This window comes from Passer domesticus, chromosome Z, assembly GCF_036417665.1.
Source record: "Passer domesticus isolate bPasDom1 chromosome Z, bPasDom1.hap1, whole genome shotgun sequence".
Classification (NCBI taxonomy): Eukaryota; Metazoa; Chordata; class Aves; order Passeriformes; family Passeridae; genus Passer; species Passer domesticus.
In genome coordinates this window covers 73608236-73630741 of record NC_087512.1, presented here as the reverse complement: position 1 = coordinate 73630741, position 22506 = coordinate 73608236, and the positions used below count along the sequence as shown (strand labels likewise).

General features: G+C 38.0%; 2 long non-coding RNA genes across 3 annotated transcripts in view; one reads left to right on the top strand and one right to left on the bottom strand.

Annotated features, from left to right (window-relative positions):
* The window catches only part of LOC135290908 (uncharacterized), a 28104-nt gene extending 8996 nt beyond the window's left edge, over positions 1 to 19108 (top strand). The window contains exons 2-4 of one of the 2 annotated variants that reach the window (XR_010353739.1): positions 2279 to 2410; positions 3470 to 3593; positions 18501 to 19108. This is a non-coding gene — a long non-coding RNA (uncharacterized LOC135290908). The remainder of the gene's footprint in view (positions 1 to 2278; positions 2411 to 3469; positions 3594 to 18500) is intronic. The other variant, XR_010353738.1, reaches the window with a different exon arrangement.
* LOC135290906 (uncharacterized) lies at positions 18999 to 22506 on the bottom strand. Its single transcript, XR_010353737.1, has 2 exons — positions 20402 to 22506; positions 18999 to 19485 (listed from the first exon to the last, which is right to left on the bottom strand). It is a non-coding gene; the product is annotated as an uncharacterized LOC135290906 (long non-coding RNA).

The following is a 22506-nucleotide window of genomic DNA, read 5'->3' as shown; positions in this document are numbered from 1 at the left end:
TATCTGTACTTTAAGAGTTACAAATGTTCTTTGTCTTCCTGTGGAAGCGTATTTCAGAATATGGAATATAACAGAAAATTGAATTTCTTCTCAGTGGTAGCAAGATAAAAACTTTGATGTCTTTTGAGTGCAAGAATTTATGTCCTTTCCCTGAGTACTGCAGTGCTGATGGCTTGGAACTGGTCTTGGTGCTGTGACTTCATATTAATCAATCCTGTGATTCCTGTCTTGTTTAATCAAGTACTTCATGTACAGTTTTTTGAGCTCTACTACCTTTCCACATCTTGAATCAATCAAATGTTGACTGGCTCTTATGTTAAGCAAATTAAATTCCAGTTTCACACAACCTTTGCTAGATTATTCTGCCATGGTAAAAATTTTATCATTTGCAGAAATTGATTGAAACACATAGTTGTGTAGCTCTAATAGCTAAAACTTATACAGTGCAAAACCTAATCTCCAGGTAGTGTTTCATACATTCAAGTATTTCATACATTCAAGCTCTTCCTTACCACACAGCAGTATTTTTTAAGAATCATATAGAAGTTTTTCAGCAATTTACTTTTTGTCTCTTATTGAAAAGTGTGCTTTAAAATATGCTCTGTACATTTTTGTCACTGCTAAAAGGTAACTGATAGGGACAAGTGAGGATGCTAGTCTTCAATTTTTTTCACTTAGTTTCACTGTAATTATTCTTCCTTTTACTCTGGAGGCAAAAATCTGAATAGCCTGGAGACATAAATTATGGAAGGTGGTTTTATTTGAATTTATTCAGGTTGTTATCTAATATATGACATGAAATTGTTTTAAATATGTTTTCACTGTATCTATAAATCAAACTGTAATTGTTTAAATGCAGATTTTTTTCACACTACTGCAGCTGGTAGAGTAGCTAGAACAAACTCCCTGAGACAGACTTTCTAGAAATAGAATGTATTTTTAAATTTAATCTTTGGAAGCTTGGAGATATTTTTCTGACACAAAAATCTGAAAATATAAACTCAGTTTACTTATTCATTTATTTATTTGTCCATGAGAATCTTTTAGACTAGAGAGGAGAAGCTAAAAAGAAATACCAAAAAAAAAAAAAAGGAGGTTGTTTATTTTGTGATTGCAAATGGTTCTGAAACATCATTGCAAAGGAGTAATCGGAAAAACATGCACTTACAGTATAACTCTTTACTCTGGGTAAGCTTCAGAGAGGATTAATAGAAAGATGTTTTAACTCATCTGTAGTTGTTCTGTTCTATCAAAGTTCTGTTCCCCTACTCCAAGGATCTCCTGAAAATGCAATTCTTCAAGGTGGCTTGAGCCCACAATAATGTCTTCAGCCTTCATGATGCCAAAGGAATTACTACATATGTAAGGACATTATCATCTTGTTAGTTTACTTTAAATATATTATTTATGTAGCATGAGTTTAATTAATTAAGTCACTGGCTTTTAGTCAACACTTTTAAACTGTCTGCTCACTCCCAAAAGACCTATGAATTGTCTAAGAATTTAATATTTCAGAGAGGTAAGCACATAAACAAACTTTTTAATTCTTCTGTTCCCAGTTAGCAGTTCTTCCCATCTGCCTAAAGTGATTTAATTAGTACCTGATTTTTTTTGCGTTTCTTAATTTTATTTTTCTTTTTTTCAGGCATAGTAACAGTGTGTACTGAAAGTATCCATTGTAAAGTCAACTCTGCTTTAACAGGCTGGCTCTGTTCTGTTCCATCTTCATCCCTTACTTTAACTAAAGGCATATTTTTAGTCACTCTCCTGATCATTGTTCATCTGGAAACTTGTCTACTGCTTTCGTCAGTCTGGTGGTGTTTTTTAGTATAAGGCTGGTAACGGAGGAGTTTGAAAGAGAATTTTACTACTTGAAACAGACTGGGAATTAATATTTAGTCCTGGAGCGCATATGACGATTGCTTTTGGAATAGTCCTCCATCTGGGTTTTATTAGCTTACTTTAAACCATGTTCCACCTGTGGGTAAGTTTAGTGAAATAATTACCAAAATATGTTGTACACTTTTCTTCCTCCTTCTTTTCATTCCACAAGATGGCCTGAAGAGGTGGCAATGGAATTCTTTTTCTCTCTCCAAAGACATTCAACACCCTTACGACACAGCCTTGAATTTTTTGCAACATTGTTGATGTATCTGAGCATAAAACAGGAATGCTTCAGCATAATAGGAATGCTTCCAGAGATGACGTTTCAAGTCCAGAATCTAATTGAACCTCTGCCATGAGAGCTTACCTTGAATTCCTCTGTTTCTTCCCACAGTAGGTCTTTGTTGCAATTCTCTTCCTAGTAATGAGTATCTTCACTGACTTTGGAAAAGTTTTCGAAGTGCTTGAAGACAGGCACCTGATTATGCTTCTGCACTAGAGATCCAAAAGAGCTGCATTTAAAATTGTAAGTACCAAACTTAAGAAAAATTAATTTGCGATATATTTGCTGGAAAAAACCCCCAAATAACAGCTTTATTTATTATATACAATTCTGATGACTCTGTCTCTTTTAGTGTCCCTCTCACTCACCAGTTTCTCTGTGGGCTGTCTAGTGGTTCTCAATGAAAGGCTCTGGTGTTGCCAGCGTGGTGGGAAGGATGGGCTCAGCAGGGTGCAAGGCAGAGCTCTAGACAATCCCTGTGTAAAGATAACTACACAAGTGAAATTCTTTAGATTTCTTTAGCGTTGTAGACTACACTTCATTTTACCCCATGCTCTTTCTTGACTGTCCTCGTCAGCTGTATTATGTGTGACATTTAACAAAGTGCCTTATCTCCTTCAGACACAGCACAATGAAATATGTAGAAGAGTGATAGAAAATGGCTAGATTCAAGTGCTCATCAAAGTGTTTGCCTAATACTTGCTACTGCAAAAGTGGGCTGGAATAGAGAGTAAAATTTTATAAATTTACACTGGTTCAAATTCCAGTATGAACAGCAAATAGATATATATGACTCTTCAGCAGTGACTGCAGTGTGGACTACAACAAATAAAAAACAAAGAAATTTGGTCTTGAAAAAGGAATAGTTATTAAATAAATCAGAATGGGTTCATTCCCCTTCTTTCAGCTTTTTTTTTTAATGGTACTTACTTTTTTTTTTTTTACTTGGATTCTAAAAGATATTAGATTGATCAGGATTTGGCTCTAAAATTCTATCACATCTTAATAAATGAAAATACATAGTTTTGCTTTTCTCAGTTGAGATAATTTCATTTTTTATTTGCTCACTTTCAACAGTCCTATTGAACCTTTCTGTTTCCTTGACAGATGAATAATGACGGGTCAATGAGATAAAAACGAAAAGTTCAGAAACTTTCCATTTTGATAATTTAAACTGTTCAGCAATTACACTTACACGGTGTATGTGTTTGCTTTAACCTTTTAGATTTTGGTGATTGATACTGCAATATCTGTATATCAATGCTAAAATAATGGTGTTAATTTTTATGTTCTTCTTGTCAGACACAGCTCAGGAAAAGTACTTAAACTTCACTCAAGTCCTTGAATAACATTCAAATCCTTCCTAGTGGCATGTCTTTCAAGCTTTTTTGGTTCAACAGAACAAAGTTTTTGGTTGATGTCTAAGGTAATGCCTTAAAAAAACCTGATCAAATACTCTTAGTGGTACTGTACACCTGTTTAAGTATCCCCCAGTGCACTTGATACTAACAACTTTCCTTGAAGGATAGCTCATACATATCACTTCCCTGTTACCAGTACCATTAAGTCACATTAAGTCATACATCAATACATATTACCAATACTGCTTATCCAACTCACACACTCAGCATTGTAGTGGTAAAGCTACCCCACTTTACAGGTATCACCCCTGTCCCAACTTGAGAAGATTTCAACCCAATCAATTGTATAACCCATGGCTAGAGTGTTATATTAATTAACAAAAATAATTATTCTATGTCAAAGTCATGGATATGGTATTTTCCTCTTTTCATGGTGTTACCTGGGAACACTGTTAAGTCAACTGTTGCTGTTTTGGAGGCCAACTTCCCTTTATTTATGGTGTTTTCTTTACCAGGAATTTTTAAATGGTCAGAAGTCCTCCTCATCTGTCCTGATATGAATATGAAACTCCTCGAGCAGATTTTTGTACTGCTGTAAATATTGTTCAGTCTTTGACATTTGCATAAATGAGCAGAAAGCACTCCCAAATTGGAAAGCCCATTTCACATAAATTTTTGATAGATATAAAAAGGTACTCAGTGGGCAATAGTCTGGCTGCTGAGAGCTAGCTTGTGTTTGCTTCCAAGGCTGTGTTTAACTCCACTATTTACTGTAAGACATGATTTTCACTCTCCTTAAAGCTGATGTGGAAGTGCTCGCATTTCTAATGTATGACCTTGGGCTTTGGAGATTCAAATAATTAGTGAGAGCAGCCTGGTCATCCATGGCAGACAAAACTCACCTTGACAAGAGCAGGGGGATTCCTTCTGTCCATTCTGAGTGTTTGATGCCACAGACCAGGCTGACCCCTGCTATCACATCTCTGTCTGCCTGATGTTTAGACATTAAGTCAGTGCAAAGCCAATTGATCTGTTGCAGCTTGGAGGAAGGCATTGTGGACAGCGGGGATTTGCAGCACAACTAAGCATGTATGTAGGTGTTTAGTTTTCGGCGACTGTAGCAGAGGCTGCAAGCCTCTCAGTTGTGGAAAGAAGGGAAAATATAAGACATTTTTATAAATTTTAACAATGAGGATTGGAATTAGACTGTTATTAATTGATTTTAAGTAAAAAGTGCTTTACTTTCTCAAGGTTTCTATATAGAATTCTGCCTCTCTTCCTATCACTGTGCACTTCTGAGGAAAGTAAGACATTAAGACAAATCTTTAGGAAATGAAGTCCATAGCACCTTTCTGCTGTAGTCTACAACCATTAAAAAAGAACCAGATTCCCAAGTTTTTTTAATGACTTTGGCACTGCAAATCTAATTAGTTAAATACAGATTTGTAAAACCAAGCACAGACACTCTGTGAACTGTGGCACTAATTAGGAGAGGAAATGTCCCTGGATTTAAATAAAGACTGCAAGCTTCACCTTAACCTGCCTGTGACAGGAAAAAGAGAAACCCAAAAAACAAACCCCAAACCCTTGTTAATGGAAGACACTCTGAGAGTTTGATATTGTTTTTGAAATGTCCAAGACTTTCTATCTCTCTAATATTCACATAAATCAATTCTTTGGGAAATGCAGATTTTTTCTGGAGTAATTAATTCCATGTCTCTGCTTGAATAAGCATTTGATATTTGTCCATCATTGTGCTATACATATAAAATGAGATTTTCTGTCCTGAGATAGGACTTACTGCAGAGAAAAGGTGACAGGTATAACAATGGAAAATAATTTTCCTTGCTAATAATGTCTTTCTTGAGGAAGGCAGGCTTTACCTAAAGACTGAAAATGTCTTTGCCATTTAGCTTAGCAACATAAAGGTTCACATTTCACTCCTTTGAGTCTCCTATGATGCATTTTAAAAGAAAACATGTCAATATTCTAATTTTGAGAGTGGCTTTCTTAAAATATTTTTTTTTCTCTCCTTTTGTTTTTTAGTTTAACCAAAGAAAATGCATTATTTGTAGAGTTTTTCTGAAGCAACTGTAAGCATCAGGTATTTCAAAGAGGTATATTTTTGCCACCATATTCATTGGAAAGAGACAGTATAATCTAAATGTAGATTAAAACGTACAGAATAAACACATGATCTCTTTAGAAGGATGATGGTTATTAAAAAATTACCATATATGAAAAAATATATTGATGCAAGACAAGGGAGACACCTATAAATAGTTGTATTTCCTGTTGTCCACAGGAAACAAATTGAAAAAATTCCTGGAAGCCTGAAAGCACAAATGAAAATACACAATAGCAAATGGTGGTCTAGGTATTAGTTGTATGTAGGCAGCACAAGCTCTTTACAGAAACATTAATAACTCACCAGTCACTAGCTCACATGGACATATTCTCATAAGAGTTAGAGTCTTGAGAAAGAGGTTTTAGCAACTACTCAGAAGTTGCTTATGACTTAAATTATCTTTAAATATTGTAGGGTTGTTGGGATATATGCAAAAAAAAAAAAAAGGTTTTATGAAGTTTAACCCTAAAATGGACATATGTATTAAGTTTACCTGCATTAGAAGTCTTTTTTTCCACTTTCCACTATTCTTGGGCATTAGTAAATAACTCCTCTACAGTCCTGGACACAGAGGACAAGACTGTTTTAGAATATTTTTTCTCTAAATAAAAGTAGCTTAAATTAGAAGAAAAAGGTAAATGAAAACATTTTAGGAGCTTTTCAAAAATGTAAACAACCCTCTCTCCTCAAAAAACTCCAACCAATTAAACAAACAAACAAAAAAAGCCATACATATCTTAGTTTGGTACTTCATGTTTTTCAAGCTCTCAAAAAAACTCAATCAAGGAATCACATAAAACTGTATTTTTTATTGACATAAAAATGAAAACTTCATCTAGCCTTTGCCATGAAGAATTTCTTTTGCCTTTTTGTCATGGGAAATCAGGTTTTTCTAATGTAATTCAGAGCAAGTCAGACAGCTGCTGCCCCTAGATAGTTCCATGAAACAACCTGGTAAGATCCAGCCTACCTTACTCTGCCACAGAATGTCTTCCCTCAACCTAAGTTACATGTTGTCATTTCTATCTCTATTGTATTTTTAATTCCTAAGCAACCAAAGCATGTATGTGTTGTTTTTTCACCCCATCTGGCACCAAATTATCACACACAGCCACTCACTCTCTCTACCCCCAGCAGGACTAGAGAAAGAATTGGATGGGTAGAAGCTGCAAAACTCACATGGGTTGAGATAAAGACCATGTAATGGGGAATCCAAAAGCCACACAAGCAAAATCCCCAAGGAATTCATTCACTGCTTTCCATGGGCCGGCAGGTGTTTCATATCTTCAGCACAGCATGGCCCCCTCCCACCTCCAGGTGACTTGGGGACATAAACACCATCATTAGGAACATCCCTTCCTTCATCCTTGTTTGCCCCAGCTTCAGATATTGAGCAGGATGTCACATGTTCTGGAATATCTCTTTGGACAGTTTAGGTAAGCAATCCTGGCTTTGTCTTCTCCCACTCTTTCCAGGCACCCAAAACTTCCTCACCAGTTTGGCACTACAAAAGAGCAGAAGAGACCTTGGCTCCATGCTAAGCAATAACTAAAACATCATTAATGATCAACCCTGTTTTTAGCACAAATACAAAATTCATCCCCATACCCAACACTAAGAAGAAGGTTAACTCTACCTTAGCTAAAACCACCATAGGGTTAGGCTACGGGGTAGAATGGTTACCAAGTCCTGACTGTGAGTAAAGAGACAAGCTAGGAGGTGAGGATAGTAAAGATAGTAAAGTATGGGTAGAAAGTGGACTGGACATTAACACAAGTAATGAGTACTTTAGCTGCAGAGATCATAGTGACCCACCTGGATCAGTTCTGTAGATGCACATTATTATTTGAATCCTAGTGTACCTTACTATTCTTCAATTTTACAGATTCAATTAAATGGATACAAACTGTGATACTGTTATTTTTCTTAAACAGAAATGATCAAAAATGTAGTCCATCCTAATGAAGTTGCTATGCTGGTTTTCCATGTTCAAACCTGCCGTAGTGTATTGCCAGAATTAAGCAATGGAATGCACCCTGATAGCCTTCCCTTCCAAATGTCTGACACTTGGATGACTCAAAATCTATGCTGCCTATTTCTCCTAGTTTCGACAGACAACGAGAGTATCTGTATACTCAGTGAATGTCCTTGTGACTATGGTCAGTGACACTCATTCCACAGCTGCAGAAAAAGATTGTAGGAGAATGAATCAACAATGGATCTGGAAGCAGAACTAAAAACTAGAGCATTACCTCTAACTTCCCAGCCACTGAGGTTTCATCTCTTTCTCGGCACCAGCTTGCTGCAGGTACATGGATATGGATCATAGATCTGTTGTGCATACTGTCCCCAAGTAAATATGCCTAAAATAAGCACATCTGCAACTCACATTGCAAGGCATTCATCAGTTGATGCTGGGGTCTTTTCACTGCTCTCTGTTTAGTAGCAGTAAGACTGGAGGATTGATGTTTGATATACTGTAGCATTTTAAATCATGGTTCACTGTGAACTCTGAATAACTTGTGAGGCATTCAGTGACAGACAAAACACTTTTGCATTAAGTGACAACTAATTATTTATTTCAATACATGGACACAGCCTGCATCAGGGGACAATTGGCACATCTCACTTAACATTTGAAAACTGCATAGCAAATAATACAATTACAGTTAGACCTGTGGAGCTTTACTGCATTAAGAAGACTGAAAAAACTGTGCTAGTTGTTTCAAGCAGAAAATGTGGTAGGAGCTTCTAGAACAGATGTTGAATTTAATTTAAAGTACATACAACCATCTGATTATGGCAGTGGGGGGAGAAAGTCTATGAGCCAAATACTAATTACATTACAGCAGAAAAGTGTTTCAATTTCTGTGCAAATGTACACTGAATCACCAAGACTGGAAGAGACCTTTAAAGTCACCCAGTCCAGCCATCCACTCAGCACTGCCACTGTAGCACCCAAACCACTGAACCACATCACCCAGCAGCAGATCCAGGTGCACCTTTAACACCTCCAGTGACTCCTTCACCTTCCTCAGCAACCTATTCCAATGCCTGACCATCCTGACAGGGAATACTTTTTTCTATCTAATCTGAATATCCTCTCTGTCACCTTAGGGCCATTTCCTCTGTCCTCTCACTATAGAAGAAACTCTACAGAGTACTCTTACTCTGATACTCTAGGTAACATAATAAAGGCTTGTATGCTTGAGAGTATGGACCAGATATTAAAAACAATTAGACTTTGGGCTTCTTTGTTCCTGATTACTCTTCCCAAGAAACATCAAATACCAAAACTTCTTTTATTATAAAATTTTTAAGTTTGGCTTTTTTTTTTTTTTTTAATGTTGATATTACCTGAAAGTCAGTCCAGGCTTTGGTAGGAAGATGGTGGCTAACACTTTATAAAATGCTTTTCTATGTTTTCAGTGATATCTAAAGTTGTCACCTTCTTAAGGTAAAGTGTCTTTACCTTCTTAAGGTAAAAAAGGGATACCTGCCTCATTTAGCTCCCATTTTCTCTTAGAAAAGTTCTGAAATCTGCAAGAGAAATGTCTGTGGTCTCCACAAGGTCCTTCTCTTCTTTTGTAAAGAACAAAATTTTTTAGTAAGTTCATAGGGAGCAATATGAAAAAGTAATAAAAGTAAAAATTCATACAGAATAAGCTAAATTATTGATGACTGAAATTAATCTATGCCACCTAGACACAACTGACACAACCATTTAATTTGCTTGTAAACCGCAATGTTCACAGATAAGCATTGCCTTTTGTTTTGGATTGATTATTCTTGGGATACTTCCATTATACTTTGGAATCTGGCTTCCATTTTTGAACCGATGTGTTCCCAGAATATCTGCATTATATTCAATGCAGAAATGGAATTAAAATTTAAGTTTTGTTTTATTTTATTTCCAAGAAACACTCGGATGTAACGAAAATTAAGGAAAAAAGTGGTCATGACCCAAATGGGCAACAGTGAAGGAGAGATAAACTGGACATTTTTTGCCTGGGAATTGAAAAATTACTTCAGTGAATACTGATTATTTGAGTCTGAACAAAATTAAATCCAGTGAAATAAATCTGCTAAAAAAAGCCATGGATCACAACTTTTTATTTTCTTTCTTGTTGCTGGAAAGGTTTAAAGAATTTATCAAGTGACAAAGCTCAGAATTTCACCATAGTGAGTTCATTTAAGTTTAAGGTATTGATTGGATTTGTAGCTGCTAGCATTTGTGGAAGTAAAGCTACAACAACAGGTAAGAGATTTTAGGTCTTCATCCATGTTGTTTGGAAGTTAGTGTACATTAGGTGAATTACCTAGAGAAGAATTGCAGTTTGACATATTAGTGCTGAGGTGAGCTCTTTTCTTGATTTTGCTACAAAAATAGTACACAAAAAAAAGGAAAAGAACCTTAATTTTTCTGACTCTCTGTTTAATTATTAGCTCTTTCCTACAGACAGGGACTGCTTAAATTATCAGCCAAACTCCCAGGCAGTTTAAATCATTGCAGCTCATCTGAAGGAGATGTGGTCTTTTCTGACAGCTGAGAATCTGCTGCTACAGAGCAACAAGAGAATCCAAGATTTGTTCAAAATTATTCTAACCTCGGCTAAAAGTAAATTATTTTTGCTTACAGATAAAAATATAAAAAGCATCAGCTGTGTATTAATAATCAAATATTATTGCTGCTGAGAGCCCTTAGCAAACGACCTTTTTACTAAGGTCTTATTGGCAGGAATGCCTTATTGTATAGGACGAGATGTGTAAATGTAGTTCCTGAGTTTTAAGATGTTATAACAAAATTTTCACGATAGCATGGAGAGATAGAGGTCATGAGCCTCATTCATCATGGCAACAGTTTTTACTGTAATGTACATGCTCAGTGGTATAAGTGTCATGCAGTACAAAATGATATCTTCCCCTCATATTCAGCAGGAAGGATATCTCAGAGGGAGCTAGGTCTCTGAAGGCTCAGCAGTCCTAGTCAGAGGCCTTGCTTAGACTAGAGAGGTTTCAGCTTCCAATAATAAGTCAAGTCTTACATCTGCTTGGAGAAGGGACTCCTGAGTCAGTTCACTTTCCTTGGATCAGAGTGAGATCCTGCACAGAACATGGGGGCTGTGCTTTGGGGCTGTGTCAGTCACAGCCCTCTTCCCCAGACCTGCCCTCACCCATGCCAAGGGCTCATCTTCACCTTTTCTCCTTTTTAAATGAAATGCAAAAGCTGTTGAGGCATTCCATGCCTCAGCAGGCTTCTATCCCTTCAATTTCTGTGACTCAGGGTCTGGGTACATGACACACTTCCCAGTCTTCTGCTGGGCAGTTTGCAAACTCAGACACCCGGTTTCTTCCCAAAGCATGACAATTTTTTATATTACCTCTTCAGGGACTTGTATTTGGCTGACTTCCAGCTTCAGCAAAGAAACTCTGTAATATCTCTGTTATCCTGCAGATATTAATTTAACACCTTGTAAATGCAGTAACACTAATGCTTACCAAAGCTGGTAGAATGATCTTTGAATGCTTCATGAAGCTGCTGCATCCTGCTTTGACTCAGAATGAGAATTTTACCAAAGTTGAAACTGCTCCTAGAAAAGGTCCAAGCAGAATAATGAAGCATGGACAGTATTATATGTTTTCTGAGCCCTTTTCAGGATTCTCAGTACACAAGGCAAAGTGTTTGGTACGTACCATTCTTTAGCAACAGGCAGCTCTGTTTCTCTACTATACCTATGTTGAATAAGCATGAGTTGACTTCTGTTCACTCTCCGTGTTCCAGAAAACACTATAAATATGCAATAAATCCCAGTGTTATGAGTACAGTGTGATTTAGCCTCTCTGTCTAAAATCAGAACTCTTTGTGTGCTGAGACCACACCTGGACATGGTGGCATCAAAAAACAGGTAGAATCATGTATGGTTCCTAAAAATACATATATGAAGGTAGTCAGGATTAACATTAGAAATACCATAAGTTAGTAACACAAATGCTCACATATTCCCTGAAATTAATTTTTAATAGCTTTTCTGTCTCTTATCAAGTGCATCAAGTTTTCTGATGGGTCAGGTTTTCCCCTAAACCCTGGACTTTACTGAATCATGGAAATAAAAATACTCTTTCTTTAAAGGAATATTTTAGTGAAATACTAGAAGAATTAATACTTTGTGCTTTGAAAGGCAGTGTGATGTGAAGGATAATCCTCAAAATATCTTTTTTTAAAAATTCCATTTAATAAATTCGGAATTCAGTTGCAAATGATATTTCATAGGAATACTGTTATAAGAGACTGATTCTGTGTCTCATTCTTAAAATGGGAATAATTAATATGAAACTCACTGTATACACAGAAATATTTGAAATGCCTGATGCCTACATACTTAGACCTATCTTCTACTTACAGTCATTCAGCACTCAGTAGATAGAAAGAGATTGGTTTGGTGATAGTTGACTGAATTTACTACCTGGCTGGTTGACTGAGTCCTTGATGGTTTTACCAGGGACTTTTCATTGCTGACCTGTAGTCTCCCATTGATGTTTCAATGAAGCAGAATCCCATAATGTTTTAAGTGTTAATCCATGTACATGTCTCTCTGACTGCAGAATTTCTAAAAGCATCAGGAGAACACATAAAGACAGAGGCATTATATGTAAGGGAAAGAAATTAACTTTTTTTCTTGTCAAAGTAGAGAGAAGAGAAAAAAAGTTGAAAAAAATGGTTTCCTACCACATGCGTCCTAAAACTTTTTAGGGTGTTTCCAGGGACTGTGATTTGAACATTATCACTTTTAGACAGGACCTAGAATGGAATAAGGAAACTAAAAAACTGTCAGCAATAGATGTGGTATTTATTAGAATGAAGGGCTGAGTCCTGTTGATAAATATTTTTATCTCCAGTGCTCTGTAAACAATGATGTCTCTGCACAACCTTTGACCTTATCCATAGAAGTGTCTGAAAAGTGTGTGTTCACTTACAGTTATGCAAATAATGAAGCACTGCACAAGACTATTCGAATGAGAAAGCAAATAACAAAAAGTCTAAGAAAACTCTCTGCAGTCTTTGTCCTTAATATTATTTTTCTAGGATGGGATCGCAGTTGATCCAAAAAGAGACATATTTTATGTAGTTTGTCACAGAGGTGGTAGAACCAACTATGTATATGTGATCTTAGTCCTGAAAACAAAGAGAAAATTCTTAGAGGGAAGAAAAAACTGTGCTTTATGGAACTAATGTCACATTCAAAGAATGCTGCAATGTGGACAAATAACACATTGTGATGGATTTAATATGCAGAACTCTGAGTTGTACTAGGAGATGAGACAGAAAGCACAGATTAAACCTACAGTGTTGAGGAAAGATCCACAGAAATTGTGTTGAAGAGGATGTAGTTAAGATATAAAAAGCTCCTAGAATAATAGCTTTTAACTGTAAGTGACAGCAGACACAGCAGTTTCTTCCTACAAAATGGAGTCAGAAGATGTGCAGAAAGCAGTGTGTATATGCCAGCCAATTGTAATGATGCTCTACTAATCATTGCTCCCAGCATCCACTGGACAAACTACCATGGCACATCAGAGGCACCAGCCTGGAATGGGCTCTCAGGGGAGGATACAAGTCTCCAGGCATGAGCTTGTAGACCTTTAAGCAGCGTGGGGCCTCACTGAGCATGCTGAGGGTGACAGTGCTGTTGCTTTCAGGGTGGCTGTGTGGGTGGACCATGCATGTTGTCAAATAAAACTGCTGCAAGAAGAAGAAGATGAGTGGAAAATAGAGAGTCAATACTGAAGGCTGAGGGATGTCAACTTCTGGTACCAGGAGGATCACTCCTGTTCTCCCTGTAGGTCTGTATCAACAGATGAAGTAGAGTTCTGACAGCAGTGAAGGGGACAGAGGCCATGACCAACTTAGCAGAAGTGTCATCTGAGCCTGAACTAAGCAGCAGCACCAGAAAGAAGGGGTGAGTGTTTGTAGGTGAAGACTAAAATTAGGGATATGCAAAAGAAAACCAAAGAAATTAAGTTCAGCAACACAAAGGCTACAAAACTAAATTGATTATATCTTAATGGCTTTTTAGATGAGTCAGTTCAGAGTTGTCTCTGTAAACTGCTTGAAGCTATAGGGATCAGATTCTACTTTCCAACATAAGTCATCATAATCTTGCTTCATTTTTCATGTATTTACATGCCTCTGTTTCCAGGCATAATTTGTATATTAAATTTCAATCAGCATGAATTCAGGGACATTAAATATCCTGCACCATTCTTTTGGTGTCTGATTTCTACCCCTGAATATGTTGTATTCAGCTTCCTCTGAAGAATGATTTGCATACCCAACCATACACAATTGTGGGATATATAGGAGTCTCTTGCAATATCTTTCTTAATCTTGTAGAACAAAGAAAGTTTATGTGGCTCTTCAAGGAAAATGCTGAGGGATTAAGTAGAAGCTCTACTTTTTCACTATTTGTTTCAATTCCCTATGTTCTAGATCGTAGCATACCCACAAGTTCTCTAGACACACATCTCAAATGGTTTTATTTCAGCAGAAAATCTGACTTTTCCAGGGAAAAATCCCCCAATTTTGAAAATTTGGAGTTCTACACTTTTCTGAACAAGGAGTGCTTTCATTTTAGAAGCTTGTTCTGCATTTTGAAAGCAAGTGAGCTTTGTGGTTTAGAAGAATTTGCATGCATATACATGTTTATATCTGTGTAAATATGTGTGTATAGATAATAGCCTCCATCTTCCTCCTTTTATGCAAATTTTTGAAGCAAAAAGAAAAATAAAAAGAATGGGAGTTGAGAAAATGAAATATCCTATAGCAGATACCATAAAAATACTACTGTAAAATAATAGTATTCAAACAATTGTTAATTTCTAAAACCATCTTAAATAAAATCAGTGCAACTAGTTGTACATGGCAAAGACACCTCACACAGTAGAGAACTAAGATGTCAGAGTTAATGACTATCAAAAATGAGAACTGATGTAAGATGCTAGATCCATTAGCACCTGAAAAAGTGGCATAAGAATTTCACTAGGTGCAGGCAGGCTTTGCAGACTTCTCATATGTGACTGTAAAAGAAAAAGGGCTCAGCTAAAAAGCCTTTCTCATATTTTGCCCAGTGCTGGACAACAAATTCATGAAAAAGAAAGCGTAATAAAGGAATGAAGAAAATCTAGCAGTCATCTCATATCTGTCTCTCATTGGTTCAAACAGTTATTTGCCTTCTAGAAATTACATTGCTGGGATACTAAACCTTATGTGTGCCTGTGCTGCTAGAATAGAAACAGAATTCCTTTGGCACAGAAAGTTACAGGTTTAGAAGTACTTTCCAATCTGGCTCATGAATGGCTGTCCAGGCTGGTAAATGAGACAGATTGGTTCTTTATTAAAATGTAGAGCAGTTTTTGCATAATAGTTGGTTTTGGGCCTCCTGAGATGAGTTCACCACTCAAACACAGTCAGTAGCTCTCCATGTGTGCAAAGGAAATGGCAGAAAAAAGTGTAGGTGGGAGAAGGCTCAGGGGTGACCTTCTCACTCTCTACAGCGACCAGAAAGGTAGGCTGGGGATCAGTTCCAGATCCTCTCACTTCTGTCAGAAGTGACAGAATAAGAGGAAATGGCCTCAACTGGCATCAGTGGACGTTAATGTAGGATGATAGGAAAAATTTTTTCACTGAAAGGATGGCCTGGCACTGGAACATGCTACCCAGGGTGGAATCATCACCGCTGAAAGTGTTCGACAGACATGTGGATGTCACACTTGAGAGCATGGTTTAGTGGTGAACACCATGGTGCTAGGCTAGCATTTGCATTTGATGACCCTAGAGGTCTTCTCTAATGTCAATGATTCTATCATTCTAAGTTGCAAATCCATCCAATGAATGCGATCTGTCAGGCATACTAGGTGTGAAACCCTGTGATTTGTATTTTATGTTGCTGCATGGTGATCAGATAGTGGGAAACAATAATAGAACAGAAAACTGACATTGCATCCAAAAAATTTCATGTTTGTCTCTGCTATCTGAACACAGTTCCAGTGAAAATACATGGTGCTGATTTTATGCGTTTTTATGTTCACATTCAATGACCGTGTTATTACTGGGTATGCAATTCTTAGCTCCATTTTGCAGAGTCCTTTTAGTACAGGGGTAGTGTTAAACGTTGGTTTAATTAGCTCCTGAAAATTATCAAAGTAGGACTAGAAAATACAAGTAATGCAGAAACTGGAGGCAGATCTCAATGGCTTATCAAAAGTACTAGACACAGGAAGCTGTTCAAGGAGACAGCTCTGCCTCGGTGATGAGCTTCTCAACTTGCTCATTTCTCAGCAAGTTCACCTAAGGAGGAATGTGATGGTAGTGAGCTGAAGGACCTCTTATATTTAAACAATCTCATGTTGAGCAGATCTTAAGATGTCTACACCGTACTGTCATGCAGTGCATGCTTTTGCATTGCTATTCCGTGGCCATATTAGGAATGAAATAAAATCCCTTTGTCCACAGAGAATTTAAAAAGAAAGAGATTCTAATCTACCAAATATATTAATCTCTCTAATCAAGTCTAGGAAACTTAATTTACTGTTTTCCTTCCACAACAATTCCAATTCCTTAAACAAGGATTTTAGGTGTTTATATACAGAAGTAGTCCTAAAATAAATAATAATGTTTAGAAACATGATAAAAGTTTTTCAGGTTAAGTGTTTTGTTCAGTTTTATTAAGGTGCCAGGAAAGCTCTTTTAAAGTGCTGGAGCACAGAGGAATTATTTGGAACAAATTCAGAAAGCCCTAAATGAATAATTCAATGCACAAAGCAAAGGAAATATGTTCTGCTTTTCTTTGCACTGCCTTTGTGTGCTTACTGTTTCTACAGAAGAAAAGCAGCTATCACAGAGAGAACAGAGAGACTATGAGCATGCTGTGTGTGTTTTGTGTAGGTTTGTATTGGCAGTGTGCTGTTGGTATTGCAGCATTGGTCCCTCAGTCATTTAAGAAATACTGCATCTAAAGAGGTAAGAGCTCTTAAATAATAATGGTAGACTGTGTATACTCCAGAATGTCAGGAATTTCTGGAAATTTTCAAGGTTTTGTGAAATGAGCATTTGAGTTGGTGAACTCTAGCTACATGCCAGGTGCCTGCCAAGATATTTTCTCACTCCTCCTGCCCAAAAGCACAGGCAGGAGAAAATGTGACAAAAAGGTTTTGGATCAAGGTAAAAACAAGAAGATCACTCAGCAATTACGTCATGGGAAAAATAGGATTGACTTGGGGAAACATTTAGTGACTTTCAAATTAAAGCCAGAATCTTTAATTCTAGTTCTAACTGCAGCGGCTGCGACTGGCCTCTGGGTTCCCGGCTGCTGCGGCCAGTGCCGCCGGCAGTACCGAAGGGGGAAGGGCACTCTCCCGCGGAGAGACTTCCTGGGGAGAGTGCTTAAGGCGGGATGCCTTCAGGAGAGCGAGAATCCCCGGAGCTGTTTGGAGAGGAGTCGGGCTGCGTCTCGCAGGAGAAAGACAGGACCGCGCTGACAGGGAAAAGGGAGGTGTTTTATTGAAGGCGCGTCGGGCGCGGACAAAAATGCATGCCCGGCAAGGTCTTATAACTAGAACACAGCGACCAATCTAAATTTTTGAGAGGAGGGAATAACGCGTAACAAACAACTCGGATGTCCAGTGTGAATAAATTGGGGGTTGAACCCTGACCTCTGGTCCAATCATTCAATGTCCAAGACAGAAGGTTCTGGATGGAAGGGCATGGACACTGAATAACAGACAGGCAGCCAGGGAGGGATTAGGAGAGATAAAAGGGTAACTGACGGGACAATCAAGAAGAGGGAGAGAGAGAGAGAGCCCGGGGCAGAACCATAAACAGGAATGGGGGGTACAGGAATAAACCAACTTAAACTAATGCACCCCAACACTAACTTTGCCATGTTTCCACGTACAGGGATACCTTCCGCAATACCAGGTTGCTTCTATCTCCATCCAACTGGCCGAAACTTCATACCAGCACAGGACATCCACAGATTCTCTGGGCAGCCTGTTTTAGTAGTAGGTTTTATCCAGAGCCAAGCATAGTAAAACTTTTAGAAGTCAAGACCTAACACTGAATTTTTAAGTTAGGAAGGTAGCATTATAGTGAATACTAGCAAAAAGTGGATTTAGCTGCTTGAGAATTTGCTATCTTCAAAGAGTACCTTTACTAATAAAGGATGATTCACACTGAGGAGAAGTGAAGTATTATAGTAATCTCAATCAGGAGTACAGCCAGTGGTAATTTTTTAAGTGAATGGGTTGGAAAATCAGAAGAAAACAAAAAGAAAATAAAAAGAAGATATTCTACCTTAGACTCCCTTAAGTATATAGTGACATATTTTCAAGATGAAAAGATTTTGTGATAACAATTTTCTACTTCTATCTGGATAATTTTATACAATGAGTTAGCTTGATTTTTTTCTATCAGTATAAAGAGTCCTGCTTTTAAATTAAATTACTATTTTAATAAAATTGAAAAGTGGAAAAAGTAGATGAATACTGAAAATATAATTAAAAAGTGCTCTGTCCCTGAATTTCACACTTTCAAAAGAACTGTGGAGAGTTTTCATGTGAAACCAGCAATCATAATAAATATAACATGATGTTTCAATGTCTGTGTTTAATGCAAAAGTCACTAGTGAGCTTTTTACTGACACTCTTGAAGTCATGTAGAATCTCCCCTTAGGTACGTTTTTGCTTGTGTTTCTCCTCTAGTAAAATACATCTCTCTTATGCATCTAATTTATTCTGAACACCCTCCCTCTTTTTTTTTCTTTTTTTTTTTTTTTTTTTTTTTTTACAGTGAATCACCAAAGCAGTTACTCATTCTCAGAAAAATACACTTGACATCCTGCGTGTCAAACCACTAGAAACAGAAAGGACCCCTCTCATGGACAAGTAATATGGAAGTAGTCATCCTGGGCCAGTATTTCCAGATGATAGTTCAGGTAATGGGAAAAAGTACAAATTCAAGCACTGCCATTGCCTCTTTAATTGGTCCCTTTGGAACTGGAAGAAGCAGTTGTTGTAGGAGTGTTACATAATGAAAAAAGCTGTCATTTTCCATCTAAACTACTTCAGGTTTTTAGTGTGTGGGGAGAAAAGTTTTGATGGAGAAGGTTTTATTGGTACTTTTTCTTTAATTACAATTATTTTAATTCTGAAAATTTTATAGGCTATCTCATGCTCTTCATGTGCCTATCATGGCAACATAGTTCCAAGAAATTACATTAAACACTAGGTATCATACAACTGCATATTGTCTTATGAAGTAATACTCTCATTCAAAACATATTTGGACTAGGGTATGTGAGATTTTCTTTATTGGTATTCCTCAAGAAAAGATTATATATCTTTTGTGAGAGTGACTCTTTTCTGTGAATGAGGTTTGCAGCATACCAGGGGAATCTCAGAATTTATGACACCTCAGAAGATGTCATCTCAATTTCCAGCAGCCTCTGAGACAGTGTAGACAATAAACAATTTCTTCTTGTATTTCCAGAGCTAATTTGACTTGTGTCTGCTAGAGATCTCTTTCTAGTTTCTTCATTCTTCACATCTCTCACACATGCACCATGGGGAGCAAAAAGGACAAATTCCTGTTCTACATGTGTCTGCAAGGCCTCAATCCCAATGGGATCATGGAGGTACAGTGGGTCAGCTCATACAGCTGGAGTGAGGCTGTGGGTGGATACAGTCTCTCCAGTGTGGGCAGGACAGGAATACGAGGAGGCACAAGAAGGATTCCAATTGACGTGAAAGCAGCTGGTATGTATGGAGCTCTCTGCCTGGGGATGGATAATGAGACAACTGACTTTGGTTGTTGTAGGACGAGGAGGCAGACAAAACTACAAGATGTTGTAATGGGAGTCCACAATGCAGTGCCTCATCACAAAAGAAAAGAAAATGATGCTATCTTCAGACAAGATGGAAGAAACATCAGCTTAACAGTTACAGGGAACATGAACTATGCTAATACCAGCTGGAGGGACAAGAAAGCAAGACACAAGTAAACTGGGAAATTTCTGGAGTGACTGAAGGAAAACTTCCTAACTTTCTGTTGGAGATGTCCATGTTGACATGAGTCCCTCTAGGGAGGTAGAGGGTCTGGGGATATCCATGGGGGTGTCCTCCTGCCCCTTTGGAACTGGAGGTGTCCTTTTGGCCCAAATGCCTCTTGTCCTCTTCACTGCATTGGTGCACAATGACATCTATGGGCCAGTGTAAGACTATTGCTATGTGGTCTTGCAGGCTGGGCTGCAGCTCCTGGACTAGGTCTTCCTTATTGAGAAGGCACAGACTGGTCATGATTAGGGTATTTGCTGTAACCATTAGCCACCACCATATCCCTTAGATCTCCTTCAACAATTATTGCAGCCGGGACATCATGACCTCAAGGGTTTCTGGATAGTCTTGGAAAATGCTTGCCCGGATGTCTGGTGGGAGGCCACACCCAACAGCCCTGGGTACTGTCTCTGCTGCATTGTGGAATGGTATCCTTTGGGGAAAAAGATGGTGGGTGTCTGGGCTGTCAGAGCTGCTTCTATATAGCTGCTGGCATCCAATGGCTCTTGGTAGGCATGTTGGTTCAGTCTAAAAAGTCATCTTCCGCCCACACCAGGAACTAGATGCACTGTATAGTCCCACACAGAGTGGGACAGTCCATTTTCCTACTGTCCCCTGTATAATGCAGCCAAAGCAGACCTGGTGTAGACACAGGATCATGAAGATCAGACCGAGCTTTGCAGGAGATGGAATACATCCAGCCTGGTGCTGTGGCCGTGCTCTCAATGCATTGCAGAAGGCTGGAGAGAGCTGAGGGCAGCAGCTGCTTTCCCATAGCAACCAGGGAAGCACAGTCAACAGCTTCAGGGACAGGCATGGATAACTGCTGCCAAGAGCCACCAACGCACCATTCAGCACCACCCAGAGCCCTGCTTGACTCTCCAGGCATTGTAGACGCTCTTAGCAGGAGTCCAGGCCTTAGTAAAGCTGGGGCAAGCTCTGACCACTCCTGGGCATGTGTAGTGAGAGTCCGTGACTGCCAAAATAATGCAAGGGTGTTCTGGAGAGAGGGTGGAGGCCAGCTGCTTTTCTTGTCAGAACTTATTCTGGCCTGGAAGCTCCTGGGCAGCAGCTGGTGTCAGTGCCTGAGACAGGAGAAAAGATGTCTCACAGCCCTGTTCTTCCACTGGTGGCTGTTAGTAGGCAGACAGACAGGAGAAATGGGGACTGAGGCTTGAGTGTTTATAAAGAAGCAGGAAAATTGTTCTTCTCCATTTGATCAGAGTGGACATCTGTCTCATTTCATACACACCTGTATGAAATGATCCTGTTCTGATCAGGATGTTTGGATCAGAACCTAACATCAGTTTGGTTGGTCTTTTTTTTATTTTCTGTTTCTGTTTTGGATTTTCTTTGGGTTTTGGTTTAGTTATGTTTGTTTGGTTTGGCTTTTGTTTGTTTTTGATTACTTTCTATTTTAGATTTCATTTTTTGTTTTGTTTTGTTTGAGTAACTTTTTTTAATTAAATAAAATAGTCATACCACAAGCCTGATGTCTACCTAGGCTGTATTTTGCAGAACTGTGAAGGAAGAAAAAGGAACAAGGCAAGTAACAGCATAAGGAAATCTATTGTTTTAAGAATAATGAGATAGGAAAAACCTTGTGAGACTCTGAGGTAATCATTTTTTCCCTGCATTAATTCAGAAAAGTACTTATGTCTTCATAAACCCCCATTTCCTGAACAACATTTACACTACAGCTAATTACACTCTTTGTAAAAAGATTTTGTATCTATACTCAAATTTTGGAGGATGAAACATATTTGGAAGATCTTACTATTGACATTTGAATAGGTGGTAAATTTGCATAATGTGATATTATGCATAGTTATAAAACTGTAGAAATATTTCAGTAAGAGTATTTCTGTGTGACTAGCTTTTTCCATTAACAGAAAAATTCTCAATCTCCCTTGCACCCCCAAAACCAAAATTTTCCACAATCTCAGGTACAGTATGGTCTTGCCTGTTACTCCCCTTGTTCGCATTGGTCACATTAGTCAGAAAATCATACATCTGAACTGACACAGCACTTTACTCTAGGTAATTCTAATTTTAAACTTTTACAGCTATATGGCTTTCAGACCAAAATTTGGCTGCTTTAGATTCTGCATGCTTCAGCTCACCCAAAAATACACACATGGTATTGAAGACCTGGGCTGATTGATATTACCTAAAAATCCCAACAGAGTCTTAATTCTGTTGGTTTGCAAATTCAAGTGTTATAGCAGGAATAAATAATTTTACCCAAATAGTAGTAGAAGATCTGACATAAAGCTAAAAATGAAACCCAGAATTCTTGCTTCCCAAAACATTGCAAAAGCCACAAACCAGTGGTTTTTTGTATTTCTAATTACAAGCTTTGTGACTTCTTCCATGTTCATGATTTGAACCTCTGAATTTCCACACCATTATTGAAATTAAACTGATTAGAATAGTGGAGTCTAAATTTCTGGGTTAGTATTTTATTTTTCTTCCATGGTTTTAAGAGACTGTTCCATAGGGGTTTTGACATGCAGGCAGATAGGGACAGCTACTTATGAGTATGCTCAGCATGTGTTCATCTGAGTAAGGCACCATGAAAAACTGATCTTAATTCCTTGCTGACATAAAGCACTGAAGTGATTCTGAACTGAGCTCCTGACTTCTGTGGTGGACATGATCAAGGATATCTGATATATATGTGCACTGCTTTCATATCAGAACAATTATGCTGAACAACTGTGTTCAGCACTGTTGGCATATGT